This window comes from Triturus cristatus, chromosome 5_1 (assembly GCF_964204655.1).
Source record: "Triturus cristatus chromosome 5_1, aTriCri1.1, whole genome shotgun sequence".
Taxonomy (NCBI): Eukaryota; Metazoa; Chordata; class Amphibia; order Caudata; family Salamandridae; genus Triturus; species Triturus cristatus.
Genome location: NC_140587.1, coordinates 139,386,583 through 139,402,655, shown reverse-complemented (window position 1 = coordinate 139,402,655; position 16,073 = coordinate 139,386,583). Strand labels below are relative to the sequence as shown.

The window sequence follows — 16,073 nt, the reverse complement described above, 5'->3', positions numbered from 1 at the left end:
GCGGATCATGCCAACGCCGACGGCCTGTCCCGGTTCTTCCGCTTCGGCGAGGAGAATCCCCCAGTGGATGGGTAGTTCTCCACGCCTTTCAGCTGGGGGGGACGCGTGTGAGACCGGCCTCACGGCGTTGCCCTCCCAATCATCCAGCCAACCTGCAACCACCCTCAAGACACGACATCTCCGACTCCGGCCGCCCCAGCCACCCAGATCCGAGGGCCGGCCAGAGCCCTGACAGATTCGACACCCTACCACGCATGTCTGACCGAGGGAGCGGGAACCCTCGAGCCAGACCCAAAGGCGCCAGCCCAGTCACACCTCGGGTCGCCTTCCCCGGGAAGACTCGATCGGCCACCAGGCCCCTGGGGAGCAGGCGCCTCCCCTGCCGAGCGTCTGGGGTCCCTCCCAGACCCACCTGAAAAGACCAAAGAAGTGAGCGGCAGGAAATCCCGCCGAACCCCCTCCGTCACCCCAGCCCCCCTCTGCGAGGACCCCGGACTTCAAAGAGCAAGCGGAGTATAACAAGGGGTGCCGGAGAAACGAAGGTAGAGAAGACCTGGAACCATCCGAGCCTGCTGACGCTGTCGCGACTCCTGAACGCTGAAATCACCTGGGCCTGCTGAGTGACTCGCGGCCTCTTGCTATTGAACCATCTGAGCCCTGCTGACGAGGTCGCGGCTCCCGAGCACTGAACCACCTGGGCCTGCTGAGTGACTCGCGGCCCCCAGCTATTGAACCATCTGAGCCTTGCTGACGGAATCGCGGCTCCCGAACTCCGACCGCCTGTGCCTGCTGAGAGACTCGCGGCGCTCCCCTTGAGGACGACTCGGTAAGAGAACGCCCAGAGAATCGACACCCTCCAGCTCGAGGATTGTGAGCTATCCGCAGGGTATTTCACAGAGACACTATCTTGAAAGACTGTCCCGCTACCCCCATTCCCCACGACCGATTTGTGGTACTTTGTGCCACTGCTGTACTACTTGCATCTTGGATCCTAAAGATCCCTTGTAAATCATCGATAAAAGAACCTATCGTCCTACAAAGAATACGTGTGGTGTCACTCTGTTCGTAGTGTATATCAGGGTGTGCGCGCCTAGTTCGGCCTACGTGGGAGAGGTGGGTCAAAGGGGTGGGCAAGACGGGCATCGAACCCCCCTCCGGCGAACGCCTTTCCAACAATAGCCATGTTGCAATGCCCTCAGTCCATACTTTTAAATTCCTTAGTCTGAACTGCTGCTGTAACTAAACTAAAACTAAGCACCACACTGATGTGTTTGACCTGATCCAGGAGAATGGACCCGAGGTTTTATTCCTCACAGAGACTTGGCTTACCTCTGTTACGGTGGCTGAGCCACAGATGGCATTACCTTAGGGATATTCTATAAAGATACTGAATAGAGAGGGCAGCAGGGGAGGAGGTATAGCGATCATTTGTAAAAACCAACTGTGCATGTAGTCTCACTAATGAGACGATCACGGACTGTGAAAGCAGCCTCTTTAAAATCTCTCTGAACCACAAATTCACTCTGACAGGACTGCTTATCTATCACCCTCTCGGACCATCTAAAAAGTTGAGGGAATCACTTACCAATTCTATTACCAACCTGGCAACTAAATCCGATAATTTTAATATGGGGATCTTAACCTCCACCTGGAGGACTGCCAAGGTGGTGAGATTACCAATTTTCTGATGGACCTTGCAGCCTGTCAACTATTACAATGTGTCCCCAGCTCAACGCACTCTGCCTGCCACCTTCTAGATACAGTGTTTACTAATATACCTTACCTTAAAGTTCTTTATCCCCTCCCTATGACATGGACAGACCACTTCCTCATTTCCATGGCACTCCCTGGTGAAAACCCTCCCTCAGGCACTCACCCTAAGCTCATTTTAAAACGCTCTTGGCATAAGCTAGACGCCAATCTCCTCTCCGACACTCTGTGCTCCCAAACGCCTCAACTGTATGGTGATGTTGAAGCAGCTAACAGCCGCTTTCATGAATGGCTCACACACTCCCTTGATAAACATATCCCCGCTAAATGTACACCTTACCGCAGAACTCAGACCAGTCCTTGGTTTAATTAGACCCTAACCCAGTTGAGAAAAAATTGCAAAGTTCTAGAACGTGCTTGGAGATGCCAATATGATCTGACTCTCAAGACACAGTATTGTTCAGCTATTAAGGACTATCATAAATCTATATGGAAATTACGCAATGTATACTTTGTAGAAAAAATCAAAAACAGCAATAATCCTGCTAAAAGTGTCTTCTTCTTGCTGAATGATATTAGAAATCCCCCTTCAGTAAGTGCACCCACCATTACCGCTAACTCTCAATGCGAGGCCTTAGCCACTTTTTTTGTTAAAAAAGTTGAGGACATTTATAAATTCTTCCCGTCCCCTATTAGCATTGAAGGGTATATCGATCACACTAGTTGCTACAGGTACTCTTCTATTCTCTTTCCCGCCGCTATCCTATGAAGCTTTCAGGACTCTCACTATAAAATTAAATCGGGATCACCAGCTGATCCGCTCAAACCAGATCAGCTCCTGCAATTTTTACCCCAACTCTCATCTACACTTTGTGAGCTGATAAACCTATCCCTAGCATCTGCAGTTATACTAACCTCATTGAAACATGCCAAGGTCATCCCTCTTCTAATTAAGCCTACCTTGTATGCCTCCAAACCAGAAAGCTCCCGCCCGATCTCACTACCTTTTGTGGCTAAAGTCACCAAGTCTTACATCAATTCCATTCTAACCAACAATATATTGGACCCTGTGCAGAATGGTTTCAGACCCGGACACAGTACTGAATCAGCTCTGCTGGCAGTTGCTGAACATCTACGGAGTTCATTGGATGAGGGCCACACCTCTACCTTGATTCTTCTTGACCTTAGTGCCGTTTTCGACACTGTATTGCATAAAATTCTGGTGCAACATCTACAAGAGATTGGCTTAGGAGATGCCAATTTTAAGTGGCTTGTGTCTTTCCTATCAGGCAGATCCTTCCAAGTGATTTCACCTCCTTCCTTATTGCTCCCAGGTGCAGTTCGCACATCACAGGGTTCGGCAGGGCTCGGCTCTGAGCCCAACATTATTTAATACCTACATTCAACCCCTAGCAGGAGTAGCAAAAAGTTGGGGCCTTTCCATTGCTCATATGCTGATGATACTCAGCTTGTGATCTCTCTATCTAACAACTCTGACCAACACATAGCCAAGTTCCGAAATGACATGATGGCCATTGCGGATTGGATGGCAGCCAACTGCCTTCAGTTGAATGCAAGCAAATCAGAGATTCTTCTTCTGGGAAGAGACACAGATCTTTGGAGTGATCAATGTTGGCCTGCCACGTTGGGAGCTCCTCCTACCTCTAAAGGAACTGTAAAAAACATGGGCGTTTGGTTTGACTGTGCACTTACCTTTCAGGCACAGACAAAATCGGTGGCTGGCAGCTGCTTCGGACTCCTACGCAGACTGCAGCCACTGCTCGGGTTTTTGATGCTCAAACACACCAGACTATTATCCAGTCTACCATCCTTCTAGACTGGATTATTGCAACTCTCTCTACTTGGGTGCTAATAAAGCGGGCATCAATCGCCTTCAGAGGGTGCAGAATGACCTGGCATGGACCCTCTTCGCCCTCCCGAAATCCTGCCCTACCTCCAAATTCATACGTAAGTTGCACTGGCTTCCGGTAGAAAGGAGAAGTCACTTCAAGTCCTCGTGTATCTCTCATAGAATTTCTATGCACAAGCACCTCCAGCTCTAGCTAATCTCCTTACCCCCTTTGTACTGGAAAGTGCCCTCCGCCCCTCAAATCAACATCTGTTACGTGTTCCATGTGTTAAAAGAGCACGGGCCGAAGGTCGGTCGTTCCAGGCTTTAGCTTCCTCTCTCTGGAATGCTCTCCCGTACACTATTAGGAGCATACAGAATCATGGGGTTTTCAGGAGGGCAGTTAAGACCTGGCTCTTCCCTGAATAAACCTCTGTTCTGCCCCCTTCTTCGGTCTGGTACTTTGTGGATCTAGCGCTGGGACACCCCGTTGCTGGGGCAGTCATGCACTTTACAAACATTACATAAAATAACATTTTGGTCCTAGAATTTTTTTGACATAATATTCCTTCAACATGATATTTTTGGTTCCGATATTCTGTCAGTAATCCATACACAGCAATGAACATTGAAATTTCAGGACAAGGACTCTGCACTCAAACACCAACAGGACTAGAAGTATGCAGACCAAACGACGAACACTGGAATACAAGACAAGAAACTGACATCCAACAGGGTCAGAATGGCTGTAGCAACAAGGGACAGGATCAGAGAAGCTATAGAAGCAGCACAGGTATTAGAAAAACAACGATAAAAACTGTCCAAAGCACACAGAATCCAGGAGAAAGCAACAGAGAAGACACCCCAGGTGCAGGTAGAGTCCCTGCAGTAAAGACAGTTTTCTATACCCCTGAGCCCGTAGATTAGATATAGCTGGATGCTCAGGAAGGAGCACATATGTAGGGAGACATGCAGGTGTGAGTAACTACCAAGGTGCTGGGTATCAGGAATCCACTAATGGAGGGAAGATTGCACTGGGATTTGGAGAGACAAAAACTTGGAAAGTACATGAAGAGAAAGAGGGAAACAAGGAACTGAGTGCAGATTAGAGCTGAAGTCCAGAAAGTGGTCAGTGTATCAGTAGTGCAATGTCTTCCCAGCCTGGGTACCCGCTAATGACTATGCCACACATGGAGCTTAATATTACATGACTTTATTCTGCTGCGTGTAACTGTCAAATCAACATTCTAATACAAGCTTTCATGGCATTGCGTGCTTACAGCTACATCACAGCTCCATGGACGGAACCCGTTAGGAGCCAAAAGGGTTCCATCATAAAATATTGAAAATATTGCAAGACACTACACCCCTGTTAAATATTCTTTTTTTACAAATCAGCATATATATATACAAATACATTTCTTCAATCAATCCTCTTGGCGCTTTAATTATTTAACCTGATCTGGCTACTGGAAGCTGTCATCTTCACCGTCAGAGATTTTCATAGACAGAGAAGAGGTAACAGCACTCACTGAGTTTTCAGGTTCAGTCTTCCTTTCATCATCTTGATCAGAAAACCGATCAATCAATTGCCGAAAGTGAGACGAGTCTCTGGTAACATATTTTCCAGGTTGCTGGGCAGTCATCACATATCCCTTTGTGGACACCACGTGGAAAGGTGCAGCATCATATGAAGGATCAGATTTTCTCCTTTGTGGTTGTCAGCGATCACTAGATCTGTCTCAAACTCAATGTTCTTTGCATGTCTCCTCTTGTCGGCATAGGCTTTCATCTTTTTCTTATTAACTAAGTCATTCATCCGAGTTGTATTCTCACTTCCATCTCTTGGTGGTCCATTGAGGTAACTTGGTTTTCATTGCCCTCCCGAACATCAAAGTTGCAGGACTTTTGCCTGTGGTCGAGTGAGCTGTTGAACGATAGGCTTGTAGGGTGATTTCAAGACAGTTTTTCCACTGAGCCTTTCAAGAGTTGCACGCTGTACTGCTTTCTTTAGCGTACTCATAAAACGCTCAATGAGTCAGTTGGCCTGTGGCCACAAAGGTGTACTCTTCTGATGCTTTATGTTCAGATGCTCCAGGAAATCCTTGAATTCTCAACGCTGAACAGCAGGCCATTAGCAGACTTCAATATGGCTGGAACGCCCCATGTTGCCAAGATGCCGTTGAGTCACTCAATGACTTGCTCATGAGTTGTGGATGAGAAATCCTCTAATAAAGGAAAACTTGAGTACTCATCCACAATTACCATCAGATGATGTCTATTATCGAGTGGACCAAAGAAATCAAATTGTTTTCTCTTCCATGCATGCTTATGGGGTTTTGACACCATAAGAGTATGTTGAGTAATGTTTGTAGAAAGGCAGCTACATAGATGACAAGTCTTGAGTTCCTTTTCAACCCTCTCATCTAAATGTGGAACCCAAACGAAATCTTGGTGCGCCATCTTGGTGGCAACAATACCACAATGTCCTTCATGAGCCACTTTAATTGTTTACTGTCTTAAACTCTCTGGAATTAAGATTCTCGACCCTTGCAGTATAACTCTTTCCTGAGTTATAGAAAGTTCGTCTTTAATGTTTTTGTACTTTTGGTTTTACCGTCACTGGTGAGAGTTCGAGTGTGTAGGTTGCATATCTGAATCGTGGCAGTGATGGTCTAGGCTAACGATATAGCAGCTGGCGTATTTGATTTTACAATTAAATTAATGTAGACTTCAGCCATCTTGGATGGTGTACCTTGACCTTGTATAGGCACTCTGGGAAAGTAGTCAGCAGGGTTTTGATCCTTCCCTGGACGATGCACAATGGTATAATCAAACTCTTGTAATAGTAGTCCCACCATTCAATGCAAGAAGGCATCTTGGCTTTTGGATTGCCAGAGATAGTCAATAGAGCTTAATAATCAGTTACCAGTGTAAAACGCTTTCCATACAGCAATATATGGAAATGTTCACAAGCCCATACCATGGCTAAACTTTCTTTCTCAGGTTGTGAGTAAGTATGTTCTGTCTGGGACAAACCTCAGCTCAGAATATGCCACAATATGCCTTGGAGCATGGGGGTGTCCGCTGTGCTGTGCCAGGATAGCACCTAACCCGACTGGGTTAGCATCAACAATTACCTCTGTACAATGCTTTGAATTAAAATAAGCTATTTCATTAGCAATTTCAATGGCTTGTGTGATTTTTTTGAAGTTTCTCTCACAATCTTGTGACCACTTGAACAAAACATTTTTCTTCATTATCTCTGTAAGGGAGCACTTATAGTAGAAAAGTCTCTATGTATCTTGAACAGTAACTGGTCATGCCAAGAAATGAACGTGTCATAGAAACATCTTGTGGGGAATCAGCATTTGACAAGGCTTGTACTTAGGAAGAACCAGGTGTCATACCCCCACCTGAAAAGATACGGCCAAAGAACTTTAACTTTGCCTTGTGGAACTCACACTTGTCTGAATTCAAAGTCAAACCTGCATCAGTAAGTAAACGACATACTTGTAGGAGAGCTCTATCACGCTCCTTCTGTGTAGCTCCAAAAATTATTATATCATCTCTATAAATGAATGCATTCACAACCGGTGGTATGACACGTTGAATGATGTCTCGGAAAATTTCTGCAGCTGATGACACACCAAAACTGAGTTTCTTATATCAAAACAGACCGACATGTGTAGAAAAGGTTGTAATATACCATCAAGATTCTTCAAGTTCCAACTGATGATAACCTTTATTTAAATCAAGGCGAGAGAAGACCTTTGCACCATTTAATTGCGTTATCATGTCAGCAATGTGTGGACCTCTTTGGCGTTCTCGTTCAATTACATTGTTTGCTTGGTGCATATCAACGTATATGTGTACAGCTCCTTCACTGTCCTTTTTGGGCACTACCATTATGGGAGGAACCAATGGCATCGGACCAGTTGAATGCTCAATAATGTCATGCTTAAGTAACGATTCAAGCTCTTTTCCAACAGCTTCTTGTAAATGAAAAGCAACATGTCTATGTCTCTGAGCAACAGGATGGACATCGTCATTAATATATAACTTTACTTTCATAGTCTTAAGCATTCCCAAACCATGAAACAACAAAGGAAATGTATTTACTATTTCGTGGTGACCATTCATGTTGTAATTCACAGAAATCGGTCCCATATCAGCAGCGGTACCAAAACTAAGCAGACAGGCACTTGCTACTGTACCTTGAAGCACATGGATGGGTGCTTGCACCTTTGTTTTCAGTGTCACTGCCAAATGAACCCTGATTTGTTGTGGGCTTCGATGCAACCTAGGTGTACACTTTAGTTTTCAAGGGCATAAGTCGAGGCAATGGAGATAATTCATTATATTTCTCTTTAGACTTTATGTTTAGCGATGCACCACTGTCGATGATGAAAGATTTTTCGCATTCATTTATTTTCAATGTTATTTTCGGACTATTTTTGTATGATTTTGGCGTTTTAGCATGTCGACTTTTCTTTAACTGACATTTTTCCTCACAAGCAGCCAGTCTGACATGGGCACATTTCTCTGAGGTAAACATTAAACATGGCACAACTGTCTTCCTCACTTTCTCTTGATATTGAGGTGGAAAAATTGTTTGATGATGATTTTGATGATGACTTCGTTCAGTGTTGATTTGCCTCAGTTGATATTACCGCTTGTCCTTGTGGGGGTGCATCGAACATTGCCCATGGAATGTTCTGGTTGACATTTTGTCTTATCACTGTGACACACTTACTTTTTCCTTCACTTTAGAACTGTCACAAAATGTTTCTCTCTCCCACAACCTTTACATATCTGTCCAATGGCGGAACATTTACCTTTGTGTGGAAATGAAAATCCCCATCTAAAAACATAACTTCTTTTTACGTGTAGACATCCCTTTGTGTCCTTCAGTATTTTGCTTTGGCTTACTCTTTATAAATAATGACTGATTTACTCTGGACACCTCCGGCCTCCATTTCAGCAGCGTGTCTTTCAGCACGCTCTTTAGCTCTGGCAGCCATCACCATTCGCTCCAGGCTAAGGGCCTGATTTAGATCTTGGCAGATGGGTGAATCCATCACAATGGTGACGGATATCACAGGCGCGTGACGGATATTCTGTCCGCTGACATATAAATCCCATAGGATATAGTTGGATTTAAATTTCGGTGGACTGGATATCAATCACCATTGTGACGGAGCAACTGGTCCGCCAAGATCTAGATCAGGCCCTAAGAGTTTCTCTCAGCATTCTTCCTCTGAATGAATCTGGCATGCATCCATCAATTCCTCATCATTAAATTCATCGAACTTACAATGTTTGATGAGCGCATTGAGTCTTTCCACAAATTCATCAATGGCTTCACCAACTCTTTGGCGTTCTTGACTGAAAATTTACTTTTCGAAATCAACGTTTGGTAGTGGATTGAATTTAAGATTCAGCGATTCTTTAATTTGACAATATGTAATTTCTTTGTCAGTTTGCATCATTCTCTTTATGACTTCTTTCACACCATCACAAGCAAGATTTTTGAGATACTTGATAATCTTTCGGGATTAGCCTCTTCAAGCGCATCAATGAAATCATCAAATGTCTCTATCCAAGCAGTCCATCTATCACCAATATTTTGCTTTTTGGCAGTATCGAAAGGTGGTGGTGGTCTCAAAAAATGGCAGTAGGGTAACTAGTTCTGGGAGTTGCTGACCTTTAGGGTGGAGCTCTTTCTGCTTCTGTCGGCTGCCCATTTGAGCCTGATCTCTCGTTCTGTTTCTAAGGCTTTGCGATGGACCGGCCTCAGAATCGTCATGGACAATCGGGGAAGCGGTGACCTTCTCCTTGGTCTCCATTGGAGCCATTCATTTGCTGGAGACCTCTGGAGTTGTTCTGAGCTGTCATCTGGCAGCTTTGGTGGTGGGTTCCTTCAGGAATTGGACAGCCCAGCAAGCACAACACTTTTTCTTGGGTCTTCTTGGGACTCCTCACCCAGTACTGAGGTCACAAATCACCGCTTATCAAGGCTCTACTAAGTGCGATGATAATATACTTCTTTCTTACTGATTCTGTCAGCCCTCACTTCTTCCTGTATCAGTATGTAACCACCTTTGCAGTATCGATAAGTATAATGTACAACTTTCTCTTACTTGGCATCACGGTACCTTTATGTATGGCATGACCAGCAGGTTATCAACCATCAACTTGGAGATCATTGGCAAAGCTTCCGTTGTCTTCACATGCTTTATAGAGGCTGGAGTTGCGCTTTGACTACATGCATGAAACTTTGATTCCGTTCATCAACAGTGTCACACATGGCACCCACAAGCAGTTTGCTTGGACCACGGCAACTCTCTGAGATAGCACAGTCATTCTTCGGGTTACCTATCCACTATCTTGTCACCATTTGTAGTGTCTTCACAGCCTTGATTCCCACCAATGACTATGCTACACATGGAGCTTAGTATTACACGTCTTTATTCTGCTGCGTGTAACTGCACACTCAACATTCTAAAACAAGCTTTCATGGCATTGCAGTCTGACACCTATGTCACAGCTCTATGGAGTCCATTAGGAGCCAAAAGTGTTCCGTCATAAAATATCGCAAGACACTACAAGTAGGATATGAAACAGAGCTCCTCCTCTAGGACGTTTTCTATGCATGTTTTTGATCCAATACCATATACTCACCTGGTTCCATAAACACACATACTCAATTTGGGTAACCACTGGAGTCAATGTTTTATGTTTTCTAAAATCAAGATTAGTCACCACTTATTCTCAACTAATCTTTCACTGATCAAAAAGTTCTTTCCTCTGGTCAATGGACCATTAGTTGAACTAGATGATGGTGAAATGACATTAATAATTTCTCTTATTACTATGAAAACAACCACAGACTCTGTAAATATTTTAAATCTTTATCTAAATTAATTGCATGTGAACCAACTCAAAGTACAGTACAGTCTCCATCACTCATAGGAAGGAAGATTCAATAATCAATCATCAAACACATACTTTGTACCATGCAATGACTTACACTCAGAAAGGAGAGGACAGAGAGAAAAGAACATCTACTCAGTCATGGAAATAATAATTACCTAGGATGGTGTGAAAACCAACCCGCTGGCCAAAGGGCTGGTAAGGGTCCCTCTGGATAGATCAGGCAACAAAGGCTTCAGGGCAGGATTCAAGACAGAATAGATGACCTCTCTAAAACCGACGCTTGTAAAGCACCCCTCTCTCACAATTTCTTCCTCCTCGAGATTCTTTCACCATCTTCTTCTAAATCAATTAATTTAAGACAGATGGTTCTGCATTTGATTCTTCATCAGCATCTCTCGTTACTCCAACAGCATCCAGAGCTCTGCAGCATTCAGGAAATCTCCCTATGACTAACTAACTGAGACTACCTCAATTATATCCTTCTAAGTTCATGTGCCACCCATTAATGTTTCAATATCGTAAAAATACTAATTCTGATTGGACAGGCAAGGGGGGGGGAACATCATCACACCATGCTTATGTGTCATCTTAGTCTATCATCACATTTTTCATAGATCCAACCCCTTAATTTTTATTCCAAAACATTATTCATATCTTATTAGAAACATTTGTTTTAATTTGTCGTGAACATCCATTCATCCAGAGGTCTTCAGTGCTTGTTCCCAGGGTATGTAACGTTTGTGTCCTTGGATCGCATTCAAGAGTATCATCATTCTTACGGCTCAATTTCAGCAGGCATGGGCGGAGGTCACATGTCTAACAAACTCTGGACACACACGGGAGGCCCAAATGCGCACTAATAAGAAAGTCAGAAAGACCAATATTATTTTCAAGAATAAATAGTTTCACTGTATACCACTCATCTCTACTGTTATCCCATTTATGTATTAATGCTTTCCCCGCATTAGCATTAGTAAAATAGCTTGGTTTAATTTCAGCAAAGCAGATGCCATGCATGTGAGCTTTCAAGCAGCCATATTAGTATTTTCTGCTCATGCGCAAGAATTTCCCTCCAAGTGAAAGCTCGGCATACTGCGTAAATGCAGTTGACGCATGCGCAATAAAGATTTCCTGTTAGCAGCCATTTTAGAACTTTGCTTGAGTTACCTACGTTAGTAAACACATAGGCAAGCTTCTCTAGCACTTAATTTTGATGTGGTGCGTATTAATTTTTCACAATACGTAATTAATACCATGTTAGTACGTTAAACGAGAAGATTTCTTCAGAGCAAGTCTCTTTCTACGAGTCCTTGCTCCATCAGTTTGATGACAGATCGAACTACATAGACCATAAAGCAGCACAATGATGATGTAGAAACCAGAAGGAGAGTGCAATGTGCAGCAAGGTTTGCAATGTGGTGTACATAAACTGGTCTACAGACGAAGCATTCATGAGTACCACCTGATGGCAGGATGGCAGAATCCTGACAACAAATTTAAAAACTGAAGTTCCCAGCTTGTGGGAGATACGTGACAACAGCTACCTTGCACCAGAGCACTGCACACGATCTCTGAAATTACATCATCAGTGAAATCGCTGGTGACATTACTTGTCCAAAGTGGCAGTACCACTGTCAACATACAGATGTCCTCGCAGTGACACATGCACAAATAAGGCTGTGTTTCAGCCATAAGCAAACACATGTGGAAAAGAACATTTACATGTGGCTTCAGTAATGTAATCTATGATGTACAAGGTGATGTGGCACGTGATGTCACCTGTTGTTACCCATAACGTCATGTCTGATGTTACCTGTGTCTAGTGAATAAAGGGGACTTTGGTTACACTGAGTTACACTCAGATTTTAAATTTGTTCTGAAGAGTGATGTACACTGCCAACATACACACGCCTTTGCTGGGGTACACATAGAAACAAGGTTGCATTTCCACTGTTGGCAAACATATGTTGAAAATGTCACCAATAGCACGACTTGTAAGTACTGTTACTAGTGATGGCATTGAAGTGGTTATTTCTGTTTTTGTCATCTGTATATATAGAAAGGCTTCTGCTCATACACAGAGTAACCACATAAACATTAATCCCAGCTGGAAGGCCATAGTGCCACCGTTAAGAGTCAGCGACACTCGCTGAATACAAGCTAAAAAAATGTTTCTATTGTCAGCAAGCAGTTTAAAAAACAGAGTGATTGCTAGTGGCTTCAGTGATGCCACAAATCATGTAAATGGTGATGCTCAATGTGATGTCATGAGTGATGTTGCGTTTGATGTCATCTGTGACACCGTGTTTGAGGTCAGGAGCAATGCCCTGGGCGATGCATGGTTGTGTAGCTCACACTACGTCAGAATTTTCAGGGGTTTTAAGTTTTCGATCACAATCAAGATGCCCCTCAGACGGTTAAGTTGAGGCATTTTCATTTTCAATTACTGATGTCAGGAGGGTATTGTAACTTTCCTTAACTTGAGCTAGATTTTGCTTGCACCTTCACCCAGAGTTTGCTGGGGATGGTCTATGTCCCTCAGGGTTCTGCTTCCACAGATGATATCTTCGGAACTGTAAGCACTACAGAGATGGTTCAAGTATTTGTAGTTAGGTGACATCGCAGCGGTGACAGAACTGTACTGACGGCGTGAAGTCACAAATTCCTTCTCTATCTGGAACTAGGGAAGGAATGCCACCCTCCACCCTAGAAGCCTGGGATGGTGTAGGGCCTCCACTTCACTTGTAGAAAAGGGGTCTTTGGAGACCCTCAATTCGAGCAGAGGATGCTTTTTGTCTCCACATCTCTCAGACAGCCGGGCTGCAGGGGTCTTGATCAGAACTGGCTCCTTGAGGTGTTGGAATCCTCTGGCCCATAGAGGAGGCTTCCTGGCATCAGAACAGCTTCTTTCAGTGCAGAGGCCAACCAGCTCCTGTCTGTGGGTGGCTCCTCTCCTCCCCTTATCCTCACAGGATCAAGGCTTCCTCCAACAATGTCTCCATCCTGAACAGGCGACCTGCAGTGCCCCAGAGGTTGAGTTCCTGCTAATGTGCCTGCTCTGGGCTGGTGCCCAGGGCTCCCTGCATGTGATGCCCCAGAGATGTACACATTCTGGCTCCTGGTGGCCTGTGTTTATCACAAGGCAGGAACCGTGAGCTAACGAAAGAGCTACCTTTTCCCAAAAATGTCAATTTCTTCTTGAACTTTCTCTTGGAGACTGTACTCTTGAGCTCTGCTGATACACAGTGCAGCGCAAACAGGGTGGCACAGTGTTTCATAGCAATGTAAAGAGCCTTCATCTTCGTGACAGAACCATCTGGTACTGTGGACAGGATGGGCCCTCTACCAGCGCAGAGACTGGATCAGGGAAATGGCTACCCTTAGGGTTTGGGGTACATTAATGACACCTCACTGTAAGCTTGTCTTGGAAACAAAATATTTCCATATTGTCATTATAATTGCATATTTCCACAGGCTGTTTTCAGACCCTAAATGTAGAAGCCAATTACATTTCGACTTCAGATTGAAAAAAAGACTGGGGAGTTCAGTGGCCTGCTTAACTAAATATATATACCCTTTCCACCTCGCATTTCCCCACATACCTAAGTACCCGATAAACGAATTTACAACAAATGAAACAGCACTCAGAACTCTGTCCACACGGAAAGGAAAGTAAATATTATAGAAGATGGGCCCCAGAAATGGTCCTTCCCGCTCACACCCCAGTAGGAATAGTTGCTGCCTGCGGTTGTAAAATCTGTAGGAGAAAATGATGCAAAGCTTGGTAGGAGGACAGAGTTTATGCCAAAGGAGCCCATTTGCATTGCCTTGGACGAGTTCAGTAGTTTAGAAAAATAAAACGAGATATTTTGAATCTGAGCTCCGAATCTGATTGGCTGACGAGAGGCGATCCTTTTAGCCCCGCTGAAAGGTCATAGTTTATGCAGTGGCTTTTGTGGAGCACAAAAGGAGCTGTGAGAAAGGGGTGGCTGGAGGGGAGGGGAGGGGATGTGAGCACACTGAGGGTCCTTGGCATGCGCCAGAGTGCAGGAATGCCCCTGTTCCAATGGAGATGCGAGGTTTGGGAGCAAATGATGGGTTACATGTTTCAATGGGCATTGATTGTTCTGACCTGCTGGAGGCTGGAGGCTGAAGGCTGGAAGGAGCTGATGGAGCCCACAGCACCACCTCGAGACCCCTCGGCCAAATCAGGCACGTGCCTTCTAGAGATGCAGCCTTAGTACTGATGGACCAGAGATGCTGCTGCAGGTGCATCTCCCTGTCTCAATGCAGGAAGCACACAGTTACTACCTTGGTTCACAAGACCACACGCATGGCACAGATCAAGATATCCGTAACCGGTGTATCGAGTGTGGGCCAGTTTGTCAGACAGTCGCCAGTCAAAGAAGTCCCTGATCTGGTGAAAATGTTATGTTATGTTAATATATTGTTAAGCGCACAAATACCCAGAGGTGCCTTGGCGCTGAGATCTGGAGAAGCAAGTTCATGTAAGGCACGGGTCTCTATTTATTAAACAGCCAGGTTTTCAGGGCTTTCCTGAAAGCAAACAAGGTTGAAAGTGTTCTAATGGAGAAGGGAAGTTCCTTCCACAGTTTGGGAGCTGCCACTCAAAAGCTTCTACCACCTCAACTGGCTTTGAAAAATCTCGGTATTGCTAACAATTTAGCTCCTTTTGAGTGCAGATGCCTTTTAGGGACATACTAGTATAATAGGAGTCTCAGGAACTTAGGACCAGAATCGTGAAGGGCCTTATAGGTAGTGCAAAGGACCTTAAAGATGATGCGGCTCTTGACTGGGAGCCAGTGCAGCTTTTGCAAATGTTTCCGGGCTGAGTGATACTTAAGAATTCCCAGCAGAAGCCTGGCGGCCGCATTCTGGATCGTTTGCAACTTATTGAGTTGTTTCTCAGGCACACCAAGATAGAGACCATTACAATAGTTTAGTTTGGCAAGAATCAGTGAGGTAATCACTGATTTCCTGCTGTCTGTGGGAATAAAAGGTAATATTTGTTTGATTATTTTAAGCAAAAAAAAAACTCGATGAGGAAACGGCATTAACCTGTGCCTCAAAGTTCAGTTTATTGTCAATGATCCCGCAAAGGTTTTTAGACTTTTGCGACTGGAATTGGTACCGTCCCTAAATCGGCAGGCTACCAACTCTGTGACCACTTTGGCAGAAAATTGCCAAAAATGACTACTTCAGTTTTATCTGAATTCAGTCTAAGGCAATGAGAGCTCATCCAGGACCTGACCGCCAGCATGCAGTCCTTAAAATTTTGCATCAGTGGTAGAGTATTTTTTGACACAGACAAGAAAATTTGTGTATCATCTGCATAGGATGTCAGAGCCAGTCTGAAAGAACTAATAAGTGTTGCCAGTTCGGATACATAAATATTAAAAAGTGTGCGGCTCAAAGATAAGTCCTGTGGGACTCCACATGGGAGGACAAAGGGTGGAGACTCGTAGCTGCCCAAATCTAGCAACTGTATTCTACCGGACAGGAAGGAAGAAACCAGTGTGAGCGCTTTGTCGGTGATGCCAATGGAATTTAAACG

General features: G+C 44.4%; 1 long non-coding RNA gene across 1 annotated transcript in view; it reads right to left on the bottom strand.

Annotated features, from left to right (window-relative positions):
• Window positions 1-10,015: 10,015 nt before the first annotated feature.
• Window positions 10,016-16,073, bottom strand: part of LOC146830413 (uncharacterized) — a 45,267-nt gene continuing 39,209 nt past the window's right edge. The window contains exon 3 of the long non-coding RNA XR_014961423.1: window positions 10,016-11,354. This is a non-coding gene — a long non-coding RNA (uncharacterized LOC146830413). The remainder of the gene's footprint in view (window positions 11,355-16,073) is intronic.